At 45.5% G+C, this 27,396-nt stretch overlaps 1 long non-coding RNA gene across 12 annotated transcripts in view; it reads left to right on the top strand.

The window, feature by feature from the left end:
- Positions 1 to 27,396, top strand: part of LOC106977351 (uncharacterized) — a 119,696-nt gene that overhangs the window by 24,817 nt on the left and 67,483 nt on the right. For 3 of the 12 annotated variants that reach the window (XR_008299970.1, XR_008299968.1, XR_008299969.1), the window contains one exon: positions 3,903 to 4,445. The exons of the other annotated variants lie outside the window; for them this stretch is intronic. This is a non-coding gene — a long non-coding RNA (uncharacterized LOC106977351). Of the gene's footprint in view, positions 1 to 3,902; positions 4,446 to 27,396 lie in introns of those variants that run through there. 12 annotated transcript variants of the gene reach the window in all.

Genomic DNA, 27,396 nt, shown 5'->3' on the forward strand with positions numbered 1-27,396 from the left:
ATTGAGTACAGCTAATTAAAGTAGGCTGCAATAGAATTATCCTTTATCACCATATCTGGGTCCCTTCCTGGTTCGGATTCTCCCTCCATCACGTCCTATGCCCAAAGAACTCCAAGGCTGGCTTTTCTGCTCATGGGTGCCTTTCTGCTTCTTGTTGTTTTATATTGGGGTTTCTCCTTTTTTCTCTTTCTCACCCCACTGTAAAAACAGAACGTAGTCTTGGTGCTACTTTTCTGCCCTGCTGTACCTGAAGTGAATTTACAGCTGGTTTGAAATTTCTGAGATTCTTTTCCATAGTTGCCGGAAACAAAAGTCAAGGAGGGCATGTGTGGGTTTAAAAGTTGGGTGTGAGAGTGCGCTCCCTTTTGGGTTGTTGCTTTGTTCGGTCATTCCTTACAGGTTCAACTTTTTTTTTAAGCCACGAGTTTTGTTGTTGTTTTTATTTTGTACAAAGGAAAAAAAACACATCAGGTATATTGCAGAGAAACGTTAAGACATCAAGTAAGTGTCCTGGGGTGAAGAGCATGAGAGAAAGAGAGAGAGAGAGAGAGAGAGAGAGAGAGGATTGATGAAAGAATGAATGTGAAGACATTAAGAATGTTGAATGTTGCCTTGGAAGGATGAGGTTGATAAATGTGGTGATTTTTAAAAAAGACTGCAAATTTCTTTTTTTGAAGTTCATTTATTTATTTTTGAGAGAGCGAGTGAGCGAGCGAGAGAGAGACACGATCCCAAGCAGGCTCCATGCTGTCAGTGCAGAGCCTGATGCAGGGCTTGATCATGACCTGAGCTGAAACCAAGAGGCGGGTGCTTAACAGACTGAGCCACCCAGGTGGTGCCCCACGACTGCCGAGGGTCTTGACACTATTCTTACTGAGAGGTGGGGTCAATGTCCTCTCTCCTGAAGTCTGGGTCGGTTTGTGATTTGCTTGTAGCCAGTACAACACTGCACGATTTTCACGACTAGGTAGAAAGTACAATGTAGCTTTCACTTTGTTGACTGGGGCACTCACTGTTGGAGCTCAGAGCTGGCAGGAAGCACAGACCACATGGAGAGGACATGTGTAAAGAGGCAACTGACATCTCAGTTGACAGCCAACATCAAACACCAGATATGTGAGTGAAGATGCCTCCAGAAGATTCCATCCCCAGCTGTTGAGTCACCCTTAGCTGTGGAGTCTTCCCAGTTGAGATTCTAGATACTGCTGCGCAGACATATGCAATTTTCATTGTACTCTGACTAAATTCCTGACCCAGAAAATTTGTGAGCATAAAGAAATGGTTGTTTTAAGCTGTTAAGTTTTGGGGTAATTTGTTATGGAGCAATGGGGCATGGGAATAAGGATGTGGAGGGGGAGGGAGTGACAGCCGGCATGGGGTGTTACCCTCCCTTTTCCTTTGGCACCACATATTCTACCATGGATGGTTTTTCCCTGAATAAACACTTGGGTAAAAAAAAGAAAATTGGGGATAAGGGTCCAGAAGAGACCTTAGCATCCATTTTAAGGTGAAGAAGGAGATAGAGAGGAAGTTCTTGTGGCCAACAGCTCCAGGCAGCCATTGTAGGCAACCCAACAGACATCCAATGTAAACAGATCGGTGGGGACCTCTACAAAAGTCCCTTTATAAGAAACCAAAGTTTCAGGAATGGCGATTCTATTTTTGCAAACTCAGAGATATTCATCGGTTTCCTGGTCCAGACCTTTCAAAAGGCAGGTTTCAATGGCGACTGTGGGAATAATTATTCTTTTGAGTGTCTGAGAGTGGAGAGGAACAACGCAGGTGAAATAAAATCAAGGATCCTCTGTTCAGGCAAAGTGAGGTCCATGGAACCTAAGCAGAGAGAGTGGCTGTGATCTCAACCCAGAGCTGGGCCAGCACTTCTGCCCCAGAACCTCCCATCTTGGGGTACATCATATTTCTCATGAGGCATTGAGATATCCTGCTACACAAATAAAAAGTGCATAGGGATTTGGTGCTCACTGTCCCTAGCACGAAGTTTTCCTCTAGGATATAATTTATAGATGAATTAAAAAAAAAAATAAAATAAAATGATCTCAACCACGGGAGAAAGGCTTCCAACCCAGTAGATTTCTTAAATTGTTCTTATGAATAGACTGTTTTTCTAATTTCTTCCCTAAGTTTGTGTATGATATATTATTACACCAGAATGTGAAAGCAGCCAAATGAGCCCCAGGAAAGAAATGTTGCTCCAAAGTAAATATAGGAACTTGGTTAATGCCACATGATCAGATATCTTGCAAATAAGACACACAATTAAAAAATCATCGTATATGACATTGGGAGTTACAGATTATATGAGATAGTCCCCCCATGCTGAAGTGGAAATTTGATATCCTTATTGAGCCTCGAGACGAATTCTGGGAAAATGGAACTTTGAACCTATATGAAAAGGAGCGAGTGATTATGTACAAATGTGGCCAAAACCTAGGGGACACACAGGAAGAAAAGCTGATCGTAAATCTCTAATGTAGAGCAAATGTTCAGCAAACCGTTGTCTCTGCGTGAAGGGATATGATATTTGTAGACGTGAGACAGTTCTCAAATTTTAGTTAGCACCAGTCAACGCCAAACTGCCAGGTGAAATTCTCTTAAAGCATACATACGTATTTAAAAGAATCCTCTCGGGGCGCCTGGGTGGCGCAGTCCGTTAAGCGTCCGACGTCAGCCAGGTCACGATCTCGCGGTCCGTGAGTTCGAGCCCGCGTCGGGCTCTGGGCTGATGGCTCAGAGCCTGGAGCCTGTTTCCGATTCTGTGTCTCCCTCTCTCTCTGCCCCTCGCCCGTTCATGCTCTGTCTCTCTCTGTCCCAAAAATAAATAAACGTTGAAAAAAAAAATTTAAAAGAATCCTCTGGTAGAAAGGAAATGCAAACTGAAATAGCCACCCACTTATTTTAAGTAAAACTAAATGGAAGAATTAAGGGTAGGGTGGCATTTTTTTTTTTTAACTCACCATACTGTGATTTTACCTTGCAAAGTGTATCATTTAAGAGATGCATGAGTAAGTTTATTTTTTATTACCATCAGAAAAATAAGTAAAGGGTAGGCAAATGGAAACTATGAGTGACAATAACACAACACTCTACGAGAACATTTTCTTATCGCACAGCTTAAAAGAAGTCACTATTTGGGATTGGAAAACTTGTTATTGTAAAGACTTTTTATATTGTGATATTATTTTACTTTAATGAACCAACCTAGACAACTTGGGATATATATTTAGATAAAATGTCAGGAAGGGGACTGTCTTCAAATGAAGGTCATTAGACACAAATGGAGATTCAAAGGTTTCTCTAACAACCTCATGCTAACCTTTCCCCACCTCTTCTGCTGGGGGAGAGTTCATGTAAATCCTTCCTTTTATGGGTAACGATCAGCCTTGTTCTTTGCTTAATGTACGTGGAACCCTGTTTTCCTGACACTGTGCATTTTTACATTGTTAGGGACAGTAAGCCTTTTCCTTCTCTGGGGTCTTAAAATGATTGACACTAGTCCAGCAAAGCTGTAGACCCTGGTCTTAAAGGATCAAAGACTGAAATGGAGCTAATTTCCTACAGTGATTCTACAGCCTGGGGAATTACTTAAGGAAAAAGCTGCCTATTGCCATTTATTGAACTAATTAAAAATAAAAACATAGCTTTCAATAAAAAGTATATCTCAGAGCATGATACTAATTAGGTTTTTTTTTTTTTTTCTTTGCCTTGAAAAAAAATGTAACCTGATCTTTCTCTTTTGAAGGGTGCCAATGCTCAGTACATTTTGTTAACTGGTTTATTAACTTTTCTGATTCTGGGATTGTTCATGTTCAGACTTTCTCATATAGGCTCACACTGATATCCCTGTGTAAACTCTGACCGCAGATTGGGTTTTCTTACTACAGACCAACAAAAAGAAGAGAATCCGTGCTGGAAAGGAACTTGAAAGATTATCTGATCATCTCTGCCTTCACGCAAGTGTATTTATTGTAAGCTAATGAATGAAGACTTGCAGGTATATACTCAGATGTGACTGAGGTTAGACCATGGGCAGCTGGTGCAGTGAAGATGAGACAGAATCATACTGCCTAGGTTCACAATCCAGAAATCCAATATTTACCTATTTCAATAATAATCATGCTGTGGGGAAGAGGGCGCAAACTCATGATGCAGATTTCCATCAAACAGAATAACTGCTGGAATTACTTCAGTCTGAAGAGTGCGTTTCAGGGGCGCCTGGGTGGCTCAGTCGGTTAAGCGGCCGACTTTGGCTCAGGTCATGATCTCGCGGTCCGTGAGTTCGAGCCCCGCGTCGGGCTCTGTGCTGACAGCTCAGAGCCTGGAGCCTGTTTCGGATTCTGTGTCTCCCTCTCTCTGACCCTCCCCCGTTCATGCTCTGTCTCTCTCTGTCTCAAAAATAAATAAACGTTAAAAAAAAAAAAATTAAAGAGTGCGTTTCCAATGACCTTTGATTGTAGGGTCCTGCCTTCCCAAAGCTGTGTGTTGAGGTCCTACAGGCCTTCTATTCACCTTTTGCAGGAGTTTTTAAGCAGATGGTTGAGTTAGGAGATATGCCCCACCAGCCAGGTCTGTTAAGACCTTATATTCTATCTTTTAATATAGTGTTTGAATGGCTTTCCTGGTCTTGGAGAAGTGTGTAACCTTGTATTATAAAACTGTAGGCCTTTGAGTAAAGAGCCCTTGCTAGTTTTGACTCATTCAAGGTTTCTAAGGGGAACACGTTTTCATGAACACTTTCAGCTGTAACCAAGTAGCCTGGAACTCAGAAGCTAGGTTTTCCTAAATACTTGTAAGAAAGAGACAATCGTGGGACAGATTTTATCTGGAGCACTGAGTACTTTTGAAGCCTTGGGTAAGACTGGACATTTTGTAGGCTTTCCTTTGTATGTCAGGGAAATTTTCAGCAAGCCAGGCAGCTAGATAAAAGAGAAACCCTGGCCTGTTCGGAGATGAAAGTCTTCAAACTAGGGCATGCCAAATTCATCGGAGAATATCGCCTCAAAGGAAATATTTGCTTTCTTTTGAAAATGCATTATTATAAAGCCCATTGTGTGATTAGGCCAGTTGTGCGATTATTGGGAAACAACTCTAAATCATATATGAGTGCCTCATCAAAGGCATGTTAATGTTGGGTGATCTTTTTTATTGAAATTGTAAGATGTGTAAATCCTAAATGCCTGGCTTCCTGATGAAAAGACACAATCTTTACCCCTCGGTTACTAACTAGGAAAGCTCTTGTCCAGCTATGGTATGGAGAAAAGTTGAGGCTTTTAAAAAAATTCTTGGGAACATGGAAAATATTTTACATCTGAACTTCACAAGAAAGATGTATTTTTTCTGCTTTGGTTTTGGCTCACCAGAGTGGTCCTGCCCTTTCATAAATGGCAAAGTTACCTTGTTAACCAGTGCTGAGCACTGCTTGGGCTCTGCTCTGGGCAGGAAGCATTTTTTTTTTTTTTTTTTTTTTTTTTACCCCAGGCCAGATCTCATATTCAAGACTGAATCTTGGGAGATCTTGAGGCACTAAATCCACAGCTCTTACACACTCAGCCCTGAAAAGGAGGAAGTTATCCAAAGGAGTACAGGTGAAGGCAGGTGACCGCAGATGAAACTGCTTATTTTCCAGAAGAACAACAGGCTCTGGTCTGGTGATGCTCTCTTGACATTCCCCAGATCTTCCTCCTCACAATCCCGTTTGGGGCCACGCTGTGCCTGTCATCAGAATTTCGTTCTTGAGACAGAAAAACAAGCGAAAAAATTCACGTCCCACTAACCAAGTCAACATGCCTGTTGGGCCAAAAATAATTGCCTACACTAAAAAGAAAGAAAAATCATCTCGAGAAGACATGAATATCATGTCTCACCGAGCACGTAGAACCTCTGTGATCAGACGTGGCCTATTACTTCAACAAGTGTGTTCCCTCTCCAACCCCCACCCACACACCTACCTACAACAAGGAACTCAAACATAAGCACAGAGCTTTTAAATACAGAAAGGGTCCTTTGGTTAAAATATACAAAGGAAGGCATGTTATAATAAGCATGAGGAATTGAAAATGGAAAGACCGTTTCCACCAAGAAGTCATCCAGGATTTGGCAAGAATAGCATTGGATTCTTCCCCCGGATCATTGTATGTCTTCTATTTAGTGCTGAATGTTACAGCAAAGCCAAAGAAAACATATTACACAGGCCTTGATTTCAAAGCTTCAGGAAGCTCAGATCCCAAAATAGCAGAGAGGGAGGAGAACGGAAGCATTTGCAAAAGTCAGATAACTATCAGACCCAATATATGCAAATGGATCAAATTTCCCTATCAAAACAAGGCTTAGGCTTTTTTGTTTTCCCCTTTGTACAGAAATACTTTTCCTACTGAAACAGAGAGATTCACAGAGAGTTGTGTGTGAATCAAGCGTTTGTAACTGCAATCATGTTTGAAATACTTTACTTTTTCAAGGGAAGTCTATGACGACTCCTTCCTACGGAGCAGGATTATTTTGTAACATGCAAAACTCCCTCTAAAACATGCACGTGTTGGAATTTTTTATGTTAAAAGGAGTCCTCTCTGTACGAAAGCTTTACCAAGTGAGTAACTCTTTGTCTGATATGTGTTTCTCTATTAACTCCTTACACTTAATTCCATTTACTGCTGGTTTCACTTTTGATTGTGTTTAAGGCACGTCTACACCCAGGGAGATGGGAGACAGTGGAGGCTATGCCTTGAAGTTGCTTACAAACCCAAGGAACCATAATATCCAGCTTCTGTGTTTGCTTCATGTATGGGTTTCCACGTCTCTCTGTGATAGGTTCATACACCTTTAGAGACCAAATTTTAATCCAGTAGCTATTGAAAAAAAAGAGACGCATGCAGGATTCAATCGGTAGAATAAAAGTAGCCTCACCCACAGATGAATTAATCTTGTCTAGACTGCTGACCACTGTGCTATGTACTTTTACAGAAGCTAGAAATCAGGACAATTAGTTCAGAAGTCAATAAAAGTCAGATCACTGACTCAGATCAGAAGCCCCTTGTGTATATTTCTGAAGCGTGCAACTAAAACATCCAGCTTGGTGAAGGATCCTTTGGAAACATGTCCTTCTAAAATCAGTGGCCTGTCTATCATTCCCAGAATGCAGTAGGATGACATTGGGGAGGACAGGAAGCAGGGCCTTCCCTGTTTGCAGGAACCTGAGTGTGAGGCCGACATCAGGGATCCAGGCGACCGTGGTGTCTTTGGGATGAAGCAGGAAGTTACCACACACTAAGCCTCTGAAGCGTGTGAGCCAGGAAGCTCCAGGTCCGGGGCCCAGACCAGAGAGTTCTGACACTGTGGAGAGAAGCTCCAAATCAACGAGAGTTGCTACGTGGAAGCCATTTTTCCTGACGGAGGACTCACAACACTGCAACCAAGAGATGAGTTTGTCTTTTCAAGGAATCCTGGGTAGAGTGCGTTCTGTTCAATGACATCTTAAAAAAAAAAAGAGAGAGAGAGAGAGTAAAGAAAAATCAAGATCCCTGTGGTAGGTATCGGTCATTGGTTTCCAGTTACTCAACATTTTTACAAGTCTTAAGGATCCTATAAACTTTGAAAGTTGTAGTAAAATATTTATAGAGCAAGTCAAAGAAAAGTATAAAACAGTAGTCTAGGTGACATTTTGACATGACTAAAATTCCTTTGTACCTCTCTTACTTTTTGATTCGTGAGGGGTGTAGGTACCTGGCCTGGTGAAATTTCAACTCATTTCACCCCATAGACTCGGAGCTGTGTGATTTCCACAGCTGCTATATTATTTCACTTTTTTTTTTTTCCTTTCTAGCGTTTACTTTAGAAATCCAAGAGATGATTTTGATGAGAAATGACAGTCCAAATTCACGGTGCCACTGCTGAAATCTCTCAGGTCATTACCCCTTCTGAATTTCCAGGGAAGGGGCGTTGGAGCTACTTTTCCATTGGGCATCAGCGACCCTAGAGTAGCAATTGCTGTTTCAGGTTTCTGGGGCAGATATAAAACGGAGGCCTGAGTGGTGAATTCTGCCACCCCAAAGCCCCAAGATAGTCTTTACTCAAGCAGTCATAGGACTCTGGTGGACCTCCATCTGGAGCAGTCACATTATGTCTTTGTGCCTTCCCTTGACTGGCCAATGAATGTTTAGGGTCCTTCCCTTCCTGGCCAGGGTTCAGGGCCTCTAATAATAGGGTGCTATTCAACAATCACTGTAATGCCACGAAACAGTGGGGATTGATTTTAAGCAAAGTAGTACGGGGTTCATAAACATGCACGGGGCAGGAAAATGCTATCGCATATAAATGTGTGCAATATTATTCCAGGAAAAACATATGAATGTTTTGGAAGTCATAAGGGATTTCCTAAATAACTATGGTGCATGGCAGCCAAGAGGTTTTTGCTCAAAGAAAGCCCCAGATCATAACTGAAAGTGCGTTATGAGGCAAAGAAAAGGTCGAGAACCATGGGCAAAAGTAATGTCTTGTTTGGTCCTGCTACCATAACTTTAGGGGTGAAATGAAGTTCATGTCCTTTTATGCAAAACTATGCTTATAAAGTAAATGGGGTAGGAACCTCAACAAATATATCTGAATGAAAGCCTCTGAATAAGTGTGGCCTTCAAATTAGCCATGGTGGAGACTCTCATCACTATGACATACACATTTGCCTACACTCCTTTTTGTTGTTGCTTAAACCATTTTTGAAACTCTTTGCTCAACCCCACTCATTCCCTAGATTAAAAAAAAAAATTCCCCTTAGATTGTGATACATACCACGCCTCGGAGACTCTTGAGGTTTTGTATCCATTACTATTGGAAATATGCCTATTTCACTGTATAGTTAGTTATTTTCTGGGTTTATGCCCTGTACAGGAATGTATACTGGCACAGAGGAAAAGTGTACAAAAAAGCGTGTTGTGTGAATGACCTTCAGAGGCAGTTTGTGACCCACGTAAGAAAATTCGCCTAATGTTGTAGACTTCTGTGTGTTTTATCCCGAAGCAGTATCACCTGATTTGATCACCTATGTTCACCAGCTCGGTTTTCGAATGAGTTTTGGGTGACTTTAAGAATCAAACGCACCTTCTTGGTATAAAGATTTATAACCACTGAGACTATTTTAAAAGAATGTGCTCTTGGCTCTGGAGGCATTCCCAAAGGAGGAATTTCCAAAATATTTTGAGCCATGACTGCATCATTGTGTAGTGATGCCCAGTGGAAAAATATTTTTTAAAGTAATAGAACCATTCTGTAAAAGTTACTAAGAGTTACTAGAGGCTGGGAAATCAACTCGCCGTTGCGGCAGACCTCCTTTGTTTGGGGGAAAAGTCAGCAGAATTTCTATTTGTCCACAAACAATCCTTTGTGCAATGAGAATCATTGTCAGTTTGACTCTGGGTATTGTAAGATGAGATGTGATGTGTTCTCTTTAGTATCAATCAAATCTAGTTTTCGTAGGACACTGTCCGCGCAGCTTCTCTGACTATGGATTTAGATTTCAGTGATCGTCTCCAACGTCGTTCCGGGAAAAGGTGTGCGTGTGTGTATGTGCGTGTTGGAACACATGTACATTTTGGCAAGTTATTTGTTGAAGGACCTTGCAGAACCCAGAAGGTAGTGTGACCCTCTCCTCGCTTCGCATTGGGGAAAAGCCTGGGAAGAGCAATTGAAACAGGGGTGGCCCAGTGCTCTCGGGGTCAGAGCCCCAGGCGTGGTGCTATTAAGGCCAGTGGATGGAAAGAAGCCATTGATTATTGTGGCTGGTGTTTGGAGCCACGGAAGCTGCATCGCAGCTGGTGCGGGTTTAAAGGTTCCCCTTGTAGGAAGGGGAAGCTCCCCTTGCCAGTCATCTTGGGGTGAAATGAGCAGGCTTGGCATTGAGGCCTGGGGCTGTGAAGCCAGCACCGGATCCAGGGGTGGGAAAGAGACCTGGGGATTTGTCGAGAAGAGGCTGAGCCAGCTCACTCATGTGAAAGTTAGCCAAGAGGCACAGGGAAGGTCTGAGGTTGGCTTTTGGAGCTGTGAACCCCTGGAGGAGCCACTTTTAATAAGCATGTAAATGTTTCTCTGAGTGCAATTGTGTCAACCCTGAGTTGTGCTTTGGGGAATTAAAGGCAGGGTCGGTGTCTGCACTTGACTCGCTGTGCAGGAAGGGAAGGCGGAGTGGCCTGGAGGAAGTCAGTTTCCAACCCGCTCCCAGCGACATATAGAGCTGGGTATCGGGACAGCTGGATGGATGACAGATGGCCCCTGGGACAGGTGGGTGGCACACCCAGCATGTCAGAAATTCTCCAGAATGTTCACGGAGGAAAACCAGGGAGAAGGTAACTCTTGAGTCATGCGGTTGGGCCTCAAAGTGGTGGCTTTTTTGGTAATTCCAGGCGGGTGAGGTCAGGGACATATTGATTCTAACTGGAATAAGTCGACCGACATATAAGGTAACTGCTATGAAGGTTTTGTCTTTGATACCTGAGAGCTAATGAAAAAGAAAACTTAAGAGTGGAGAAGAAAATAGGGGCGCCTGGGTGGCTCAGTCGGTTAAGCGTCCGACTTCGGCTCAGGTCACGATCTCGCGGTCCGTGAGTTCGAGCCCCGCGTCGGGCTCTGTGCTGACAGCTCAGAGCTTGGAGCCTCTTTTGGATTCTGTGTCTCCTTCTCCCTCTGCCCCTCCCCCATTCATGCTCTGTCTCTCTCTGTCTCAAAAATAAATAAACGTCAAAAAAAATTTTTTTTAAAGAATGGAAAAGAATTAAATCCCCCATTTCACCTGTATTTAGAGCTTCTCATTATGCAGGTGAAATCCTCACAATTTAACTGAAATATTAGTTCTCAGTGAGTTGTTGGATACTCTCCACTGTAATCCTTCTTCCTCTGCCCTTATAATTTCCCACTCCCCACATCTAGTCTTCTATGTGTCAAAGACCCCTCACATTTGTCCCTTCTCTCCATCTCTCTTGCTATCACACTAGTCTCAGCCACCATCCTCCCTCCTTGGCTTCTGGGAAATGGCTCCTAACAACATAGTCCTTGGAGGGCAGCAGAGAAAGCTTTAAAAAAATGTGAGCTAGAACCCGCCATTTCCGGCTGAGAACGCTCCGTGAGCTTAGGAGAAAGAACCCCAAAAGGCCTTGTTCTTCTGATTCCCTCCTCTAAGGGAATCCCCCTGTCTCCCCTTTGTTCGTGCCTTACAGCCGCACAGGCCTTTTGCTGCTATTGGGATTCCCTGGGACCAGCTCTTTCCACTTTCTGGAATAGTTCTTTCTTGGGCTTTTGACATGACAGCTCTTTCTCTTCAATCACATGTCACCTTAATGTCACCTCCTCAAAGAGGTACTCCTTGACTACCCCATGCAACATCCTCCTTCTACCCCAGTTCCTTCTTTCACATCACTGTGCTTATTCTGAGAAGTTAGCATGACTTCAATGAATCAATTACCTTTTGTTTGTTTGCCTGCTTCCAGTTTATAAGCTCCATGTGTTCCAGAGCTTGTCTGTCCTGTTCACTGTGGTGTCTGTCCCTAACACCTAGCGCATGGTTGGCTTCGTAAAATAAGTGCTAAATAGATTAAATAATGAATGTACATTGGGGACATTGGAAAGGCACAACAGTGGAGACCATTACTAAGTAAAAAGCTTTATTGCTAGCTGAACAAGTGTATACATGGGGTCAAGAAGTGTGGGCTATACATATATCCTAGAAGGGTGGACTCTAGGAGGATACACACACACACACACACACACACACACACACAGCTCTTCACTTCAGGTTCAAGGTGTCCCTGCCTTCCATTCAGAGTCCACTTTGGCTGGCATTTGTTGACGTCAGTCCACACACCCAACCTGCTCCTCCATGGGCAATGTGGAACTTTATTCTCCTTTCCTCAATTCTGAGCTCTGCTTCTCTGGATCTATTTGGGAGCCTCTCCCATGGGCCTTCCAGTGACCCTCGGTGTCTTCAACCCTTCTGGTCCATCCGTGGTGCCCTGCCCACCGCCACTCATTGTTCTAGCTCTTCCTGTCTTTGGCCTTCTTGTTGAAGTCTCAGCCATTCCATTTCATCTTTTCCTCTACCCACTGCCCTGGATGGAGCCGAAGGTTCAGCTTCACTTGTTGGGAGAAGGAGGGTGAGGGACAGCAACTCTCCAGTCTGGGCTCAGGCTCCACGTAGATGGTCTTCAGACTTTTCCAACTGCTTCCCTAGAGAAACTCTTGGGTATGCTTACACTCAGAGTCTCTTTTTGTCTACTTTAAGTTGTTTTTCAAAAGACCCCCTAGTGTGACATCAAGAGGGAAAAATGCATCATACTAGACTGATACAAACAGAGAAGTGTCTCAAAGATGCTAATTGCTTCTTGATTTTTTTTTTTTTAACCTACACAAACATTTGGGATGTGTGGGTGGCACAGTTGGTTAAGCGTCCGACTCTTGATTTCAGCTCAGGTCATGATCTCACGGTTCATGAGTTAGAGCCCCAAGTTGGGATCTGTGCTGACGGTGCGGAGTCTGCTTAGGATTCTCTCTCTCTCTCTCTCTCTCTCTCTCTCTCTCTCTCTCTCTCTCCCTCTCTCTGCTCCTCCTGTACTCTCTCCCTCTTTCTCTTTCAAAATAAATAAACTTGAAAAAAATAGATCGACACAAACATTGAAAGCTCATGAGGTGCTTCCTAAGTATCATCTGACACATTCAACATCTCTGGATCTCCAGGGCACCCGGCAGAGCTGAGGAAGCTTTGCAAGTCAGCTTTCCTCTTTTCCCAAGCCCAGGAAAACCAACTGGCCACAGTTAGGTTACCTTCTTAGTAGAACTGAGTGCTGTCAGCAATTTTCCAGCAGATGGGTTCCCAAACAGGGAGCAGTTTGTGTATCAGCTTATTCTGTTGCGTTACCACATCAGAAGATTGTCTGGTCTACTTACGTGGATTCTTTAAAAATAAGAGACAATTCAAAGACGTTCTTGTTTTGCAAGACACTCTTTGAGTAAACTGTCTTAGGAACGGGTTTGGAATTATGCCTGGTTCCTGTCGGTGAGCCTGCCCCTGATCTGCGGAAAGAATCACTTTATGGTGCTCAAGTGTCCTATGTGTATGATGAGGTGGGTGGAGGGCCTTGTTAATGGTGATGTCACACTCAATGACCTTCTTATGTTCTTATGTCCTGATTCCCAGGAACAGCAACTTCATAAAAATGTTCCTCTCACTTAAACTACCCATTAACCTTTCTAAGCTGGCTAATGATTAATGTCATTAGCTTCGGGATGGGATTGACAACTCCCGAGAGGTTATGGCACCCACAAGGGGGTGGCTGTAAGAACTCTAGCCTGATGTCCTCAGTCTGTCTGGGTGTGGACATAATGGCTTTACCCTTCCATCAGTGCCGTTTATTGCAGTCATAATTATGCATCTGTTCCGTCAGCACCTGCCCTACTAGAGGGAGAGAGAACCCAAATAACGATGTCAAGTTTATCAGACCTGCGTGATGTGGACATCACAAATGACGTGGCAACCTTGTGTTTGGGAACCACAGTCTTCAGTTTCTGAGTCTACTCTGATTTCTTTTATCCTTGGCCTCATTCTATCAGGTTAAACTTTTATGATATTCCCATTTTCATAGGTCAAAAATGGCCAAATAGAAATTTCATAGGTTCAACCCAATATGTTTTGTCCTTGATGGTTCTTGACCATAGGTCACGGGTCAAAGGTAGCAAGTGAAGAGACTCAAACCCAAGTGAGAGAAACCTCCGAGTTAGGGATAGCCCATCTCAAATTCTAAATTGCCCTGGAGAAAACTGTATGGTTTTTGCACACTTCTGTGCCCATGTTATATGCCTGTGGCTTTTGAACTGTTTCTACTTCTTGGGTTGAGACATTTAAGGCGATGAGTTCATAAAGTTTCATGTCATGATAAAGCCTAAAAATAGTTTCCAAAGCATTTGCATTAAGTTATGAGGGACAAGAAGGTTGTATTTACAAAAGAAATGGTTGCAGTCTTAGCGGTCATGTGCGACACTGCAAATCATGAAGGCCGACGCTCAGGAAGACTTGTTTGAATTAGTAGCAGGTGTACTTCGAGACAGCAGAAGGCACAACTTGTCCTGCTCTTTAGTGATGGATAAGGGAAACAAGAAAGGAAGAAGAACTTGTGTTGCTTTCCTACCCTGTGACTCATCTTTCTGTGGATTTTATCTTTCCATCCTCATAAAAACCCAGTGGGACAGACATTGTTGTCACCCGAAGCGACCGATGCTCCAAGCAGGGTTAAAAACAGTGCCAAGGTCCATATCCCTAGACGTTGGCAGAGCCAGAGTTTACACACCCGGATCAGTCCTATTCAAAACCTCACCATGTCCTTACACCTGGAATGACTGGATGACCCAGTTCCTGGGATGGTCCGGGTTGATGCCTTTGGTTCAAGCATACTCAGGAGTGCAGTTTGGGTCTCTGCTTACTGCTAGTACTCCCCTAACTCACTGGTCCCCTCAACACATATTTAAGGAGGCCTCTTCCAGGATAAAACACTGTGTTTTGGGTTGTATCAACATTTTGCCTCCCAGCATTCCTCTCCAGGGATCTTAACTTTAGGGTGCTGCTCCCAGGACAGCTTGGAACTCATAGTCAAAGAAGCATATTCTTTTAGTAGTGTCTCTGATGGCTGTGTTAGCTGTATTTTCTCGTCAGAAATCCAGGATAAAAAAGATTTCTAAATCACGTTGGTACAAGACAAAATGGAACGGTGTTGGAACCCTAAACCACCAAATTGTTTGTGGGTCACGTGATTGCTATGAGTTGATGAGCCGCGAAAGCAAGTCAGCTATTCCAGGCACTTGAGAAGGAGGACGGGGGAGAGGGAATACATAGTTTTGATGCTGGCTTTATGGTTGTGCTGCTTCTCAGAGTGATTCTGTTTTAATCAGTGCCCATGGTAAGGATCATGGGTAAATCCCATTTTCACATGTGCATGCAAGTACAAAACTTGGAACTAATGAAGACTAATGCGGTAATTTAATACATATTAATCTGTTTGCTTACTTATTCTGCATCTGTCACAGCCTATAAACCCCAGCAACCTAGAAGTTGCTAATTCTACTCAGTTGCCAGACACACAAAATATAGAAATGCCAAAGAGAAAGCATGGAAACTTAGCTTGTCCGTGGATGGTTAAGTGGACCCATTGTCACTCACAATGGCTTGTCTCTTTATTCTGTTTGAGCTGGGGTCGGCTGTGTGCACAGAATTTCCTCAGAAAGGGAAAACAAACGTATATTATGTAGCATGCACTGCATATTTTTGGCCATTTGCTCCTTAAATGACTAGCTGTGACAAGTTCCAGCAGATTTAATTCAGTCACTGAATACAAGGTCTGGCATAGTAGGAGTTCAAAAAACATATCAATGGTAAACATTTGCTGAGTTCCTATCCTTATATTATCCAGAAGAAGTATAAGTACTTATGGTGTTTTTCTGGAGATGATGGGCATAAATGAAGTAGTTAGACATGAGGCATTTACAGAGCAAAACTAGAAAGGTTAAAATAAAGTGAATTGAAGATAATCAACAGCCAAGTTAGTTACTACAGACCCCAAAACGGTAATATTTGTCCAGTTGGTTGCATTTTGTGTGTGGGGGGGGGGTGGGGGGGGACACATGTTTCATGGATCTGAGCTCCAAGGCAGAAAGGGCGTGGACAGTGGAGTCTGGGTCACCTACACTTAGTCATTGGACAGCTCAGAATATTGCTTTTCTCCTCTCCACAGTAAGGCTAACAGTATCTACTTTCAAGGATTGTTGTAGAGATTTGCAAAAACGTGAGCAAGGCCGTGTGCAATGTCTGGCATGAAGCAGGAGTCAACACATGGTAGCTGTTATAGCTGTTACAACCATTGTGGAGGAGGTAGGACTTGAATGGGTCTCAGAGACTGATCAGAACATCAGTAAGTGGTGAGAAAGGGTAAAGGCATCTTCCATGCTGATGTGTGGAGTTCTCATTCATTTATCGTCACAGTCATGTAGTTTTTCATTACATGAATATTCCACAGTCTATTCAATCTTATTTAAGATATTCCCATTTTCTGGCCCCTATGAACAATATGATGTTATTCGTTTTCTAGGGCAGCCATAGTGAACTGTGCAACTGGGAGAGCTATGGACAATGGAAATTTTTCTTTCACACTTCTGGAAGCTAGAAGTCCAAAATCAAGTGTTGGCAGGGCCACGCTGTCTCTGAAGGCTCTATGAAAGAAACTATTCCATGCCTTTCCGGTAGCTTCTGGTGTTATCAGCAGTCCCCAGTGTTCCTTAAGTTTGCAGACCCATCTTCGTTTGTCTCTGCCTCCACTGCCATATAGGATTCTTCTTGTGTGTATGTGTAGCTTTTCTACTCTTTTTATAAGGATCATGATACTGGATTCAGGGCCCACCCTATTCCAGTATGGCTTCATCTTAACTTAAATAATGATATTTGCAACTACCCTATTTCCAAATAAGGTCATATTCTGAAGCTCTGGGGAGGACACAAATCCATACAGCTATGAACATTCTTGCACCTGCCTCCCGGTGGACCTGAACCAGGTGCTTTGAGCCACCCCTCCATGTAGATGTTCTTCCACTGAGATCACTGGGTCCTAAAGTCCGTGTATCTTCACCTTTGTAAGATTAAGCCAAATTGCTTTTCCAGTTAGTTTTGCCAAATCACTCTTCCACATGCAGTACGTAAGAGCTCCTGTTGCTGTCAGAGCTAAAAGAAATGTTGCTAAACTAGTGTTTGTAAAGCGGTATGTAGGTATGGCTTAATTTGCATTTCCCTGATTAATGTCCTCATTAGTTTTCTCCTTTGTAAAATACCTATTCATATCTTTTGCCAATGTGGTTGTTGGTTTGTTTGTTTTATCCTTAACTTTTTGGAGAAATTCTTTCCCAGTTACGTAAGTTGTGAACATTTTCTCCCGGTTTGTGGCTTGCTTTTTTACTCGATGGAGTCTTTTAATTAAAAAAAAGTTGTGAATATTAATGTAGTTCTTTTTCTCTAAGGTTGGGGATTTTGGGTCTTAAGAGCCCCCACCCTCCACTTTGAAGCCATAAAGATCTTTCCCTCTATTTTCTCCTGAAATTTAAAGTCTATCTATCCCATTTAAATCTGTAGGCCACCAGGAAGTGACTTTGGTGGACAGCGTGAAATCAGGATTCAATTTCATTTTTTTTCCATATATGGATTACCAATTATCCTTACATCACTTTTCTGTAATTTTTTTAACGTTTATTTATTTTTGAGAGAAAGAGAGAGAGAGAGCATGAACAGGGGAGGAGCAGAGAGAGGAGGCACAGAATCCGAAGCAGGCTCCAGGCTCTGAGCTGTCAGCACAGAGCCTAATGAGGGGCTCGAAGTCACAAACCGTGAGATCATGACTTGAGCTGAAGACGGACGCTTAACAGACTGAGCCATCCGCGTGCCCCACTTTACATCACTGTGATTCCCTGTGATCTCCTGTGTCACCCCAGTCACGGTACTTAACACATGTAAGTCTGTTTGGGCTCTCTAACCACTTGTCTTCTGGTTGGTCATTTGAATTGTCTTCAGATTTTTGCTATTATAATGATTGTGCATGACTAACAGTTTTGCACGTATGTATTTGGTCCACCTCTGCCATTTATTTCCTTAAGATGACTATCCAGATGTGATTTTGCTGTACCAAAGAGTAAGCACATTTTGGTTTTCTTACTTTTTTCCCATGGCTGGACACCTTCCTCACCCTGCTGCCCCCCACGTGGGTGTTCTCACCTCACTCAGGCTCTGACTCCCTGCACAAGGCCAGTGCCCCCCATGCGGACATCGTCCTCACCTCTGAACGGCTCCCACTGCATATTCCCAGGGCCCCTCTTTCCACCCTACTTGCCTTGTTCTGCATCATCTGTGGCTTTCAGATAAAACTGTTCAGGAAGGAAAGGGAAGAGAAAGGAAGACAACAACTGGAAGGGCTTGGATGCATTTTAGAGGGTTTTTGGTGATAAATCGAGAAATCACTGTCACAGAGGCTCTACCAATTCCCAGTTCCACCACCCATGTATGGGGGGCGCAGGTGACTTAGGGGAGGCTCCAGGAAGACAAGGGCTGGTCTTGTGCACCACTGGATCCTTCACACAGTCCCTGTCACAGAGCCGATGCCCGATACAGACTTGTCAAATGCATGACTGTATTTCTGATTTTCACCAGCTGGATTCTATCATTAAAAAAAAAGAAATCCACTTCGTTGATGTGGTGTCAAGATGGCGCCATCTTGGAGCACCTGAGTGGGTCAGTCGGTTGAGCGTCCGACTTCGGCTCCGGTCACCGTCTCTCAGTTCTCAGGTGCAAGCCCCGCGTCGGGCTCTGTGCTGACAGCTCGGGGCCTGGAGCCTGCTTCAGATTCAGTGTCTCCCTCTCGCTCGGCCCCTCCCCCGCTCATGCTCTCTCTCTCTCTGTCTCTCTCTCTTAAAAATAAATAAACGATACGGCGCCATCTTGTCCTCCCCAAGGCCCAGCACGCTGCTCGGAGGACTCCGTTTTCTGCAGTGATTTCCATCACCTCAAATCAGAAGTCATCTTCCCAAGGCGTCTGCTTCCCGAGTGAAATGTAAGACCAACATGTGCCCAGCAGGTAACTGGTGATGTGATCTTCTTTACACCATTGTGGGCGAGGCCACCAGCCAAGGAATCTAACAGATGTGGGTTACATGCTGGCCCCCCTACGTGGTAGCTGAGAAACCTTGGGAAGTTTGATCTCTTCCACCCTCAACCACAATTTCCTCATTTGTATAACGTGGATAATAATGCCTGGCACGGAACAATAACGTCCCCAGCCTGCTGCACACAACAGTTAGGAGCCTCATAGGAACGTCAGCCTCGGAGAGCGGGGAGGGCCTGCTGGCCTCAAACTTCTTCACTAGCTCAGTGGAAATGGAAACGCATTGCCAGGGGTGTCGAAGGACCAAAAAAAAAAAAAAAAAAAAAAAAAAAAAGCTTCATTTTTAATTTGGTTGAACAAACTGCCTCTTAAAGTTGTTGTTGCTGTTACCGAGGGCTTTGATCCCTATAAATGTCTCCTGCCTTGCCCAGGAGAAGTGTATGGGGGGGGGGGGCAGTAATGACTTCATAAAGACAAGTGTTAGGATGGGGGGCAGGAGCTAAGTCACTAATAGGCTTCCCCACCCCTGCTCCCTGTGGCTGTGCCCCTTCAAAGCTCCAAATCATCCGCGGTCCATCTCCCCCCCTCCTCTGTGGTTTTGCCTTAAAGCACAGGTCATCAAAAGCCACTATCCCGGACTTCCTGACACACAGCTAGATGATAATAAGGTAGGGAGGGTAGAAAGGAACTCAAAGACACTGCTCATTAAAGCCGAAGTGGAACATAAGAAATCAAGCTAAGAAACGGTGTCCTTGCAGAGTAAAACAGATGCTATAAGAAGTCGGAAGAGGTTTTGTGAGCTGCAATATCCTTAGGAGGACTTTTTTTTTTTTAAGGGTGTCTTTTTTTTTTTTTTAATTAAAAAACCAATCTTTCATCTCTGACCAGAAGAAATAAAAATTCTCTTTCAATGGGACCCAAGACGGATGAGCCCCTCATTAGCAAGGCTATCTTCTTCCCTGCCTCGGAGTGAGCGCAGAGATAAGAAAACAATTTATTTTTCATTAGTGGAAAAATGATACGACTTCTAGGAATCCGCGGTAGTTGTCTTCTTGCAGGCTTGGCAGACTGGGAGCTCGCTTTACTCATCAAAGACTCACTGAGCTTTTTCTCCACAGCTCTCAGAATGATGATAGGGCAGCTCCCAGAAGGGGAAAAATTAACAATACGTGCCATCCTGTCGGACTTCAAGCTTCTCGAAAGATCTTTAAGACTAGCCGTCCGCGGGGCACCCGGGTGGCTCCAGCCTTGGTTGAGCGTCCAACCCTGGCTCAGGTGGTGATCTCACGGTTTGTGAGTTCGAGCCCCGTGTTGGGCTCTGCGCTGACAGTGTGGAGCCTGCTTGGAATTCTCTACCCCCCGACGCCCCTCCTCTGCTCCCAAAATAAATAAACTTAAAAAAAAAAAAAAAAAAGACTCGCCTTTCTCCCTGCTCTCCTCACACTTGGATGGAGGCAGGAGACTTTGTGGGAGGTTTGGAAGGAAAGGAAGGGGAGGGAAGAGCAGCAAAACAGTTCTTACGACCCTTTCCTGTGCTCTCGCCCCTAGACGTTCTCTCAGCTGCCTGTCTGCTGCGTCTGCTTCTCCTGGATTGCTCTGGAAGCTCCCCCTTCTCCCTCTACCATGCAGAACACTTGGGTGCGTTCCTGCCAGGACTCTCAGTGTCTGGGAGTCCAGGGCCCAGAGGCAGTAATTTCAGGGAACAGCTACCACGTCTAGGATTAGAAGGGTTTAAAATTATGAAAACACAGAAGCTTAAAGGTGGGCCTTGGGGAGCTGGCGTCTCTGAGCGTGGGGCAGGGCTCTGCAGGGCTGCGACCCAGACTCCCCGGGGAGGGGGGCCTCATCCAGCGGATCCTGGGGGTCACTGAGGCTGCCGCTTGATGGAGCTGGTTCTGCAGGTGTGGAAAAAAACTGTCACCTGGCTTCAGCCGTGGCCGCGGGAAGAGGCTGCCTCTGCTGGGGTGAAGTCCTGGGGTGAGGCTCCCAAGAACAGGAAACAGACAGGAAGCAATGAGCCCCCTCCTGCCCCCCTCCCCAGCCCCGCAGGCTCCTGCTTGAATCCCCTCTTGGTGGAGCCTAACACGGAGCAGGTGGCCCCGGTGCCACAGAGCAGGGGACAGGGGGGTTTGGCAGTGAGAGATGTCAGCTTAACGACGCACGCGTACCCAAAGCTGTTAGGGCGCTCGAGAAAGTCCCAGGGCTCCCACCGGGCACGGGTCACCTTTCCTGGTGCACAACTGTGGTGATCAGTACCAGCAGCGACACGATGCCCTGTCACCATCATTTTAGACAGGCAAACTTTTACAATTTAGATGCTCCTTTTGGCTGCATTTATTTACCTCCTTCTCTCCCGCCCATCCCTCTCGCTCGCTAGGATTAGATTCACCATCCATCAGTAAGCCTCTTATGATTTGCCTCCTTCTCTACTCACATCTTCTTCGCACTTTGTATAACACAGTTTGCCCCTTTGCTATATTAGAATATACTCGGCGGATTTTACTGACTAATGGTTTTATGTACTGACGTTCTAACTTGTCAGCTAACGCAAACCCTTTGTGTCCTTCCTGCCCTCCCTCCAGGCCCCCTTCCTCCCTCCTTTCCTCTCTTTGAATCACACAGCATTTGCTTTCACAAGAAGTACCAATAAATAATACATATTTATGGACATGACACAAGTCTCAGTACCTTCTTGCAAGTGATACAGCTACGCTTATTTAAGAATATTCCGCAATTCCTCCTTTTTGCTAATCACACAGGCACCTCTCCTTGTTTACAGTATTTCACAAAAGCGCTGAGTGGTGATTTTGGTCATCGTGCGTTACGTGTCTTTTTCTCAGTCCCCAGATGATAAACGAGAAGCTTGTTTCTGAGTCAAGAGACTGGCGTCCGAGAGGGGCAGTAGGTCCCTGCTGTGCTTGGTTCTGCTCCCGCATTTGCTCTGGGCGTTTCCTGAGGCAAAGGCAGGGGTGGGCTCTCTCTCTTCTGGAACCTTGCCCTGGGATCTGCCCGGATCTCCCCCGCACTGCTCGGCTTCCAGCTGCCTCTGCGGCTCTCGTCTACCCAGCAGTATCTGGAACCTTCTGGGTCAGGCTTGCCTCCACCCTGTGGCTGGGAAGACGGCACCTCTGACTAGAGTCCCGCGGCAGGCAGAGATGGCCTGGAAGAATCGGCGGGAGGGGACCAGACTGTCCCAGCCATCGGTGTCATTCAAAGGCAGCAACGCAGTGAAGGTGTTGCTTCCAGGATTTCCTTCCCTTGGTGCCAGTGGTCTTTCCCTGTCACAGAAACCTAGCTAGCATCCCACTGTGGAGGAACTGGTGGGGCGAGGGGCAGCGAAAGGGGGGGAGAGAGGAAATATTTAAGGTACGCTGCCTCCGCTCGCTTCTGCCAGATCCTTCAGCGTGCGCGATGGAGACTTCTAAGCGCTCCTGGGATTCCAATGGAACCTGACGCAAACCCCTGCACAGCCGTCCGTTCTAGCTGGGAAGCATTCCCCTCCCCAGCCACATGGAACTCTGATGGTTGCCTCTGGCCCCCGTTCTCCCGCCTGCTCTCTGCACCTAGCCCACCGCACCGCAAACCATCCCCTGTAAGGCCCTGTCTCTGCTGGTGGCCCTGCCGGCCTCCCCCTCCCCCCCCATCACAGTCATGACAGAGTCACGGTCTCCTATCCGTCTGGTTTCAGGCCTGTGGATTAGCCTCTGCCTCTCAGAGTTGGGGTCTTGGCACTCTATGGATGTGAGATTTATCTCCTTCGCAATCATTTCAGATATGTTTCCTGTCGAATCATAGGGTTTTCTGAGGCTCAGAGAGGTCAAGCAGCTTGCCCAAGGTCACACCGCCGGGCAGTGGTAACGCTAGGCTTGCAACGCTTGACAGTTTGACCCCCAAATAAGTGTTTGGTCTCCTACGCGGAAGATGGCAATTACACGAACCTTTGTTACGATTTCGCCTTACCCCCGTATGTCACCCATGAATGAAATCGGTAAAAGATGCACTCCTTTCTGCTGATTGAATTCAGCCTCAGAAGCCCTCTTGACACAGTGCTCCCGGAAGCCACTGGCAATGAAGTGCAGTTGGCAGAGGAGACGAAACTTGCTGACCATTGTTGCCATGAGCCAGCCTGTTTTCGACGTAAAGGAGTGACTCCATGGTGTTAATCAGCGGAGAAGCTTCTTTTCTCCTGTCTCTTAAGGCAGGAATCCTTTTGGGTAGGATTTGAGGCTTGTCAGCGTGCTCCAGATCAAAGCACAGGAACCTGTGGCGAAGGGAGGTGGGAAAGGTGGCAGGGTGACCACGCAGGAGAATATCCCCTGGGTCCCTGCGGTGGCAGGAGCCCCCCGAGGGCTCCCAAAGGAAAGCTGCGCCGTCTTCAGCGCCCGGGCTCTGGACAGCCGCGGTTGCCTTCGGTGAAACCCGATGCCGGTCAGGCCGGCTCCCCGGGCCACCTCAAAGCTGGACAGGAAAGAGGTAAATCAGATCTTGGTGAAGGCAGCCGACTGGCCCCTGCTGCTAGAACAGGCCTGCCCACGGCGGATTCCGAGCAAGGTATCGTTGACATCCTGGGGGGGGGCCCTCTAAGGCTCCCCAGGGTTTGCATCGTCCAGGGCACTAGTCTGCAGAGGTGGGGTTGTTGGGGGGGCCCAGCTGCTTCCTGTCCCTCTCCCGCTCCGCAGGGCTGGGTGTCTGAGCGACGTGCCAGTGCAGTCCCGGGGTGATGCCCACGGTGTCTGTGACAGCAACTGTAGAGCAAGGCGAACACGGCACTGCAGCGTGTTGGGCTCAGCCGAGGGAAATAAGGCGGCGGGGCTGGGCTGCGCACGAGAGTGGGGACCCAGCTTTCCGCAGGGAGCATCCAGGGCAGAAGTAGCAACAGACCCCCGTATTCATAAGCTCGTGCCACAGAGAGGTCACTGGAAGACCTTTGCCCCGCCACCATCTCGTTTTGGGAAGTGCCTCTCAACTCCTGAGTTAGCACAGCAAGGCCGTCCGGATACCTGAGACGCGTCAATCCGGGCCAACTGGGCTGAACGCGAGCCAGGCGCCCGGCCAGGGCTCAGGCTGTGATTGGGTAACGGGGCCGGGACAGGCTGCCTTGGGTTTCGAGGTGCGGGAAATGGGGGCTGTGCGGTTTCTCGAAGCCCACTTGGCTGCAGAGACAGAACCGAGGGATTCGGTAGGTGGGAGAACGCGGGTTGTTGCAGCGTTCGGGAGGAGTCAGGGCCTCGGGATGCACATTTGAGGGCGTCTGATGGCCTCTGTCACCTGCCCGTGGGATTAGATCTGGGTTATTCATGGTCCTCTGTTTGCTTTACCAGCGTTTGGTCAAGGGATCAGCTGGCAGGATGCAAGTGTGTGTGGCAGGATGTGTGTGTCTGTGGTGGGAGGATCCGTCAATAATTTCACTCATTTTGGGATTCTCTGGGAAGCTTGATATTATAAATAAATATACCTGAAATTCCCTGGGTTTCCCAGGACTTAGGGAGGGATTTGCTTGCTTACCTATCCCAGGTTTTCGGTGCCCACTTAGATAGAAATAGGGTGGGTGGGCGTGGTCCATAGAAACCTGGGAAAGGGTGGAGGGAACTGATGTTCAAGTCCTCCCTCCACACCACGTTGTGCACGGAGGCTGGTGTGAAATGTGTTTCCTGCGGTGAGTTCCTCTGTCGGGATGCAACAAAGCCATTGTGTTATTTAGAGTAACCTTTGATGACGATCTTCTAGGATTCCCTGTGTGGTGAGTGGAAGTAATTTGTTAGTTTTAGGTCCTTGAGGAAAGAACACCGTAAGAACACCCTATCAGAAAGCTGTCCTGATCTCTCCTAATTTCCCTCATTGTCTTCCGAGCTGTGTAAGCTTTAACAAGATTCTTAACTTTTCTGGGCCTTATCAATACACACACACACAGACACACACACAGATACATACATATACACACATGTGTATGTATGTATATACCCATATTCATATCGCACATTCCTAAAAACTGCAAACATTGTGATGTGAAATCATTGACTGGATTTGCGTTCCAATTAGAAGTTAAAGATTAAGATATTTATATGTACGTTACCAGTGTTTGTTAGGAATTGAGACTATGGCTGGTCGTGGTTAATAATAAAAGTCCAAGTTTCTAATGATCAGCATTTCTAAATTTTCTTTCCTTTTAGAAAATGAGCCCGTGGCCAGTACACTTAGGGGGTGTGAGTAAAGTATGAGCCTTGTAAATTCTACTGTTGACGCTTGAGGAAGAAGTCATTTGTTCCTGTGCTTGGGAGGAGTAGAACCGGGTGTCTGTGAACATGGACTGTGGAGGTAGATAAACCAGAGTTCAAGTTATGTGTCTACTGCTAATAGCTGTGTGATCTGGGGCAAGTCACTGGACTTATCTGAACATACCTACAAACTTCCCTGTCTATAACTTTCCTTATCTATAGAATAGAGATAATAATGCTTAGCTCATAGGTGGTTGTGACCAGATGTGTCCACTGGATAACGTCATGTCTGGTTGTGGCTGGTTGCAACCGTGGGGGTCAAGCTGGCCTCCTGAAGATGGTGGAATTGAAACGTGCAAAGGATTCACGTCCCTGATGACATGTTGAGCTACTGAATTCATCAACCTTGAAGCCACTCAACTTTCAGACTTCTTGGCATAGGGCTTGGTATGATTCCTTACTAGGTTAAGCCAGGTGAACTGATGTTACTTACAGCTGAAAGCTTCCTGACTAATACAACCCAAAATGGAATCACTTCTTCTTAAATGAAATTTGGCTCAATATAGTAAAATTTGGACCAAATCCAGGCAGGATGCCTAGGTGCATCCTAGATAACGTTAAGGTGATAACAATTGAAGAGAATCTCAAAAGATACCCTTCCAAGGAGAAGGATCACAAAGGTAAGTCTCTTTGCTTTTGTTTCAGGAGGTCTTTAAAAGGTCTGGATCAGTAGAGTGCTACGTTGAAAAGTTTTCAGGGTGGTATGCTCCTGAGTTGTACGAGTGGGGACAATGGAATGGAGTGAGTGAAGATTCCTGGCAGGGATGTTTCCCAAGAGACTGTTGTGATAGTCTAGGGAGCAACAATGTGGGTTTGAACTGTTTTGTGCCTGTGGGAACACGGGAGGAGATTTGAAGGTTTGGTTCACTGAGCAGGAATGTAATCAAAGATTCATTTAACATAAATACCAGGAAATAACGTATCCCAGAAACCAAAGGAGGAGAGAAGAGACTATCATGAATGAAACAGTGATCACCACCATTGCTGGGCACAGAGTGACCAAATAGTGAGGGCTTGCCACATGGCAGACACTGTTGGAGACTTTACATGTATTATTCCATTTCATCCTCACAAGAGACCCATGACATAGAGTCTCCAGACCCTCCAGTCATTGGGCTCCAGGCCCTCCAATCAGGGCCTCCAGATTGTTCCCATTTTCTGATTAGGACACTAGATGTTGGAGAGGTCAAATCCCACTACTGATAAAAGTGGACCCAGATTTCAGGCTAACTGCTCCTGAAGCCTCTTGGGTTAGCCAGGGGATAAGCCCCTGACATACAGTGATGCAGAATGCCAAGCAGAAGGGAAAGCTGTCGGACTTGGCAATTAGGAAGTCACTGGTGAGAGACGCTTCAGGTTTGGACGTGTGAAAGGCAAGGGAGAGAAAGCAGTGGGTCTTTGAAGAATCCTATGCACGGAGATAGGGTGTTCTTGCCTAGAGGGCAGATGAGGGCATAAAAAGATTTTTCCACCGGGGGTCATGAGAATTGCTACTGTATTTATTAGTCATGATTTTAGTGGTTTGGGAATTACATGCAGAAAGAGTTCGCCCCAATGTCACTTAGAAATCAAAGTGTTTTTTTTTTAATCCCTAAAGCCAATTTTTCTTTCATTTCTTATTGAATTGTAAGTAGGAAATTCAGCAATTCTAAGTCTGGTTAGACTGGGAAGTCAAGAGAGCTGTTGGTCAGTAGAGCTTGGAAATATAGCCTCCGTCTCACCATGGATGTTGAATGACCATCCTCTGGTTAACCAAACAATTATCTAATCAAATTGATAATATCTAGTCAAAACTGAGAGCCCCTCAATCACTAGCCCAGTGATGATTTACATGTATGAGATTTCTCTTGTGGGGCGGACTCCTTTTGGCAACACCTTCTAGTGAAACCCAACTCAACGTACTAGACAAGCATTCTGGCTGGGTTGCTGGCTCCCTGAGCCAGTTACAAATGCCAAGATTGCCATTGAATTGCTTTGGTGTAAATCCCGGTTCTCTTCTGGGGCTTCTGAAGAATCAGAATCCTTATGGTGTTCCCAACCCTGCTCTTGTTCCTTGGGAGGCTGTCTACTTGGTAACGGGGAAGGGCTCTCACTTCCTTAGCCTGAAATTAGGAGAGAGATTAGACACTGAATTATTACAACTACTTGTTTGCTGAGGGTTAAACGAATCTGAAGATCTGGCTTTCTTGTTTCCTTGGATTGCGTGTGACTAGGGGAGAGGAACCTTTCTACTTCTGTAACCCCTCCTTCTCCATTATCTGGAAACACTCCATGAAGAAGTGGAGGGCAAGTTGAGGGCATACTTTCCAATTAAACAGGAGGTTTCAACATGATGATGTAAATAACTAAATAATTATACTTCCCCAAGGCATTGTTAAACTTGTCCTTTAAGAAGAAGGCAGAACTTTTAGTTTCTTTGTTGATGAAACAAATTTTGTGTTAGCAGG

The sequence above is a fragment of the Acinonyx jubatus genome, chromosome B4, assembly GCF_027475565.1.
Source record: "Acinonyx jubatus isolate Ajub_Pintada_27869175 chromosome B4, VMU_Ajub_asm_v1.0, whole genome shotgun sequence".
In the NCBI taxonomy this organism is placed as follows: domain Eukaryota; kingdom Metazoa; phylum Chordata; class Mammalia; order Carnivora; family Felidae; genus Acinonyx; species Acinonyx jubatus.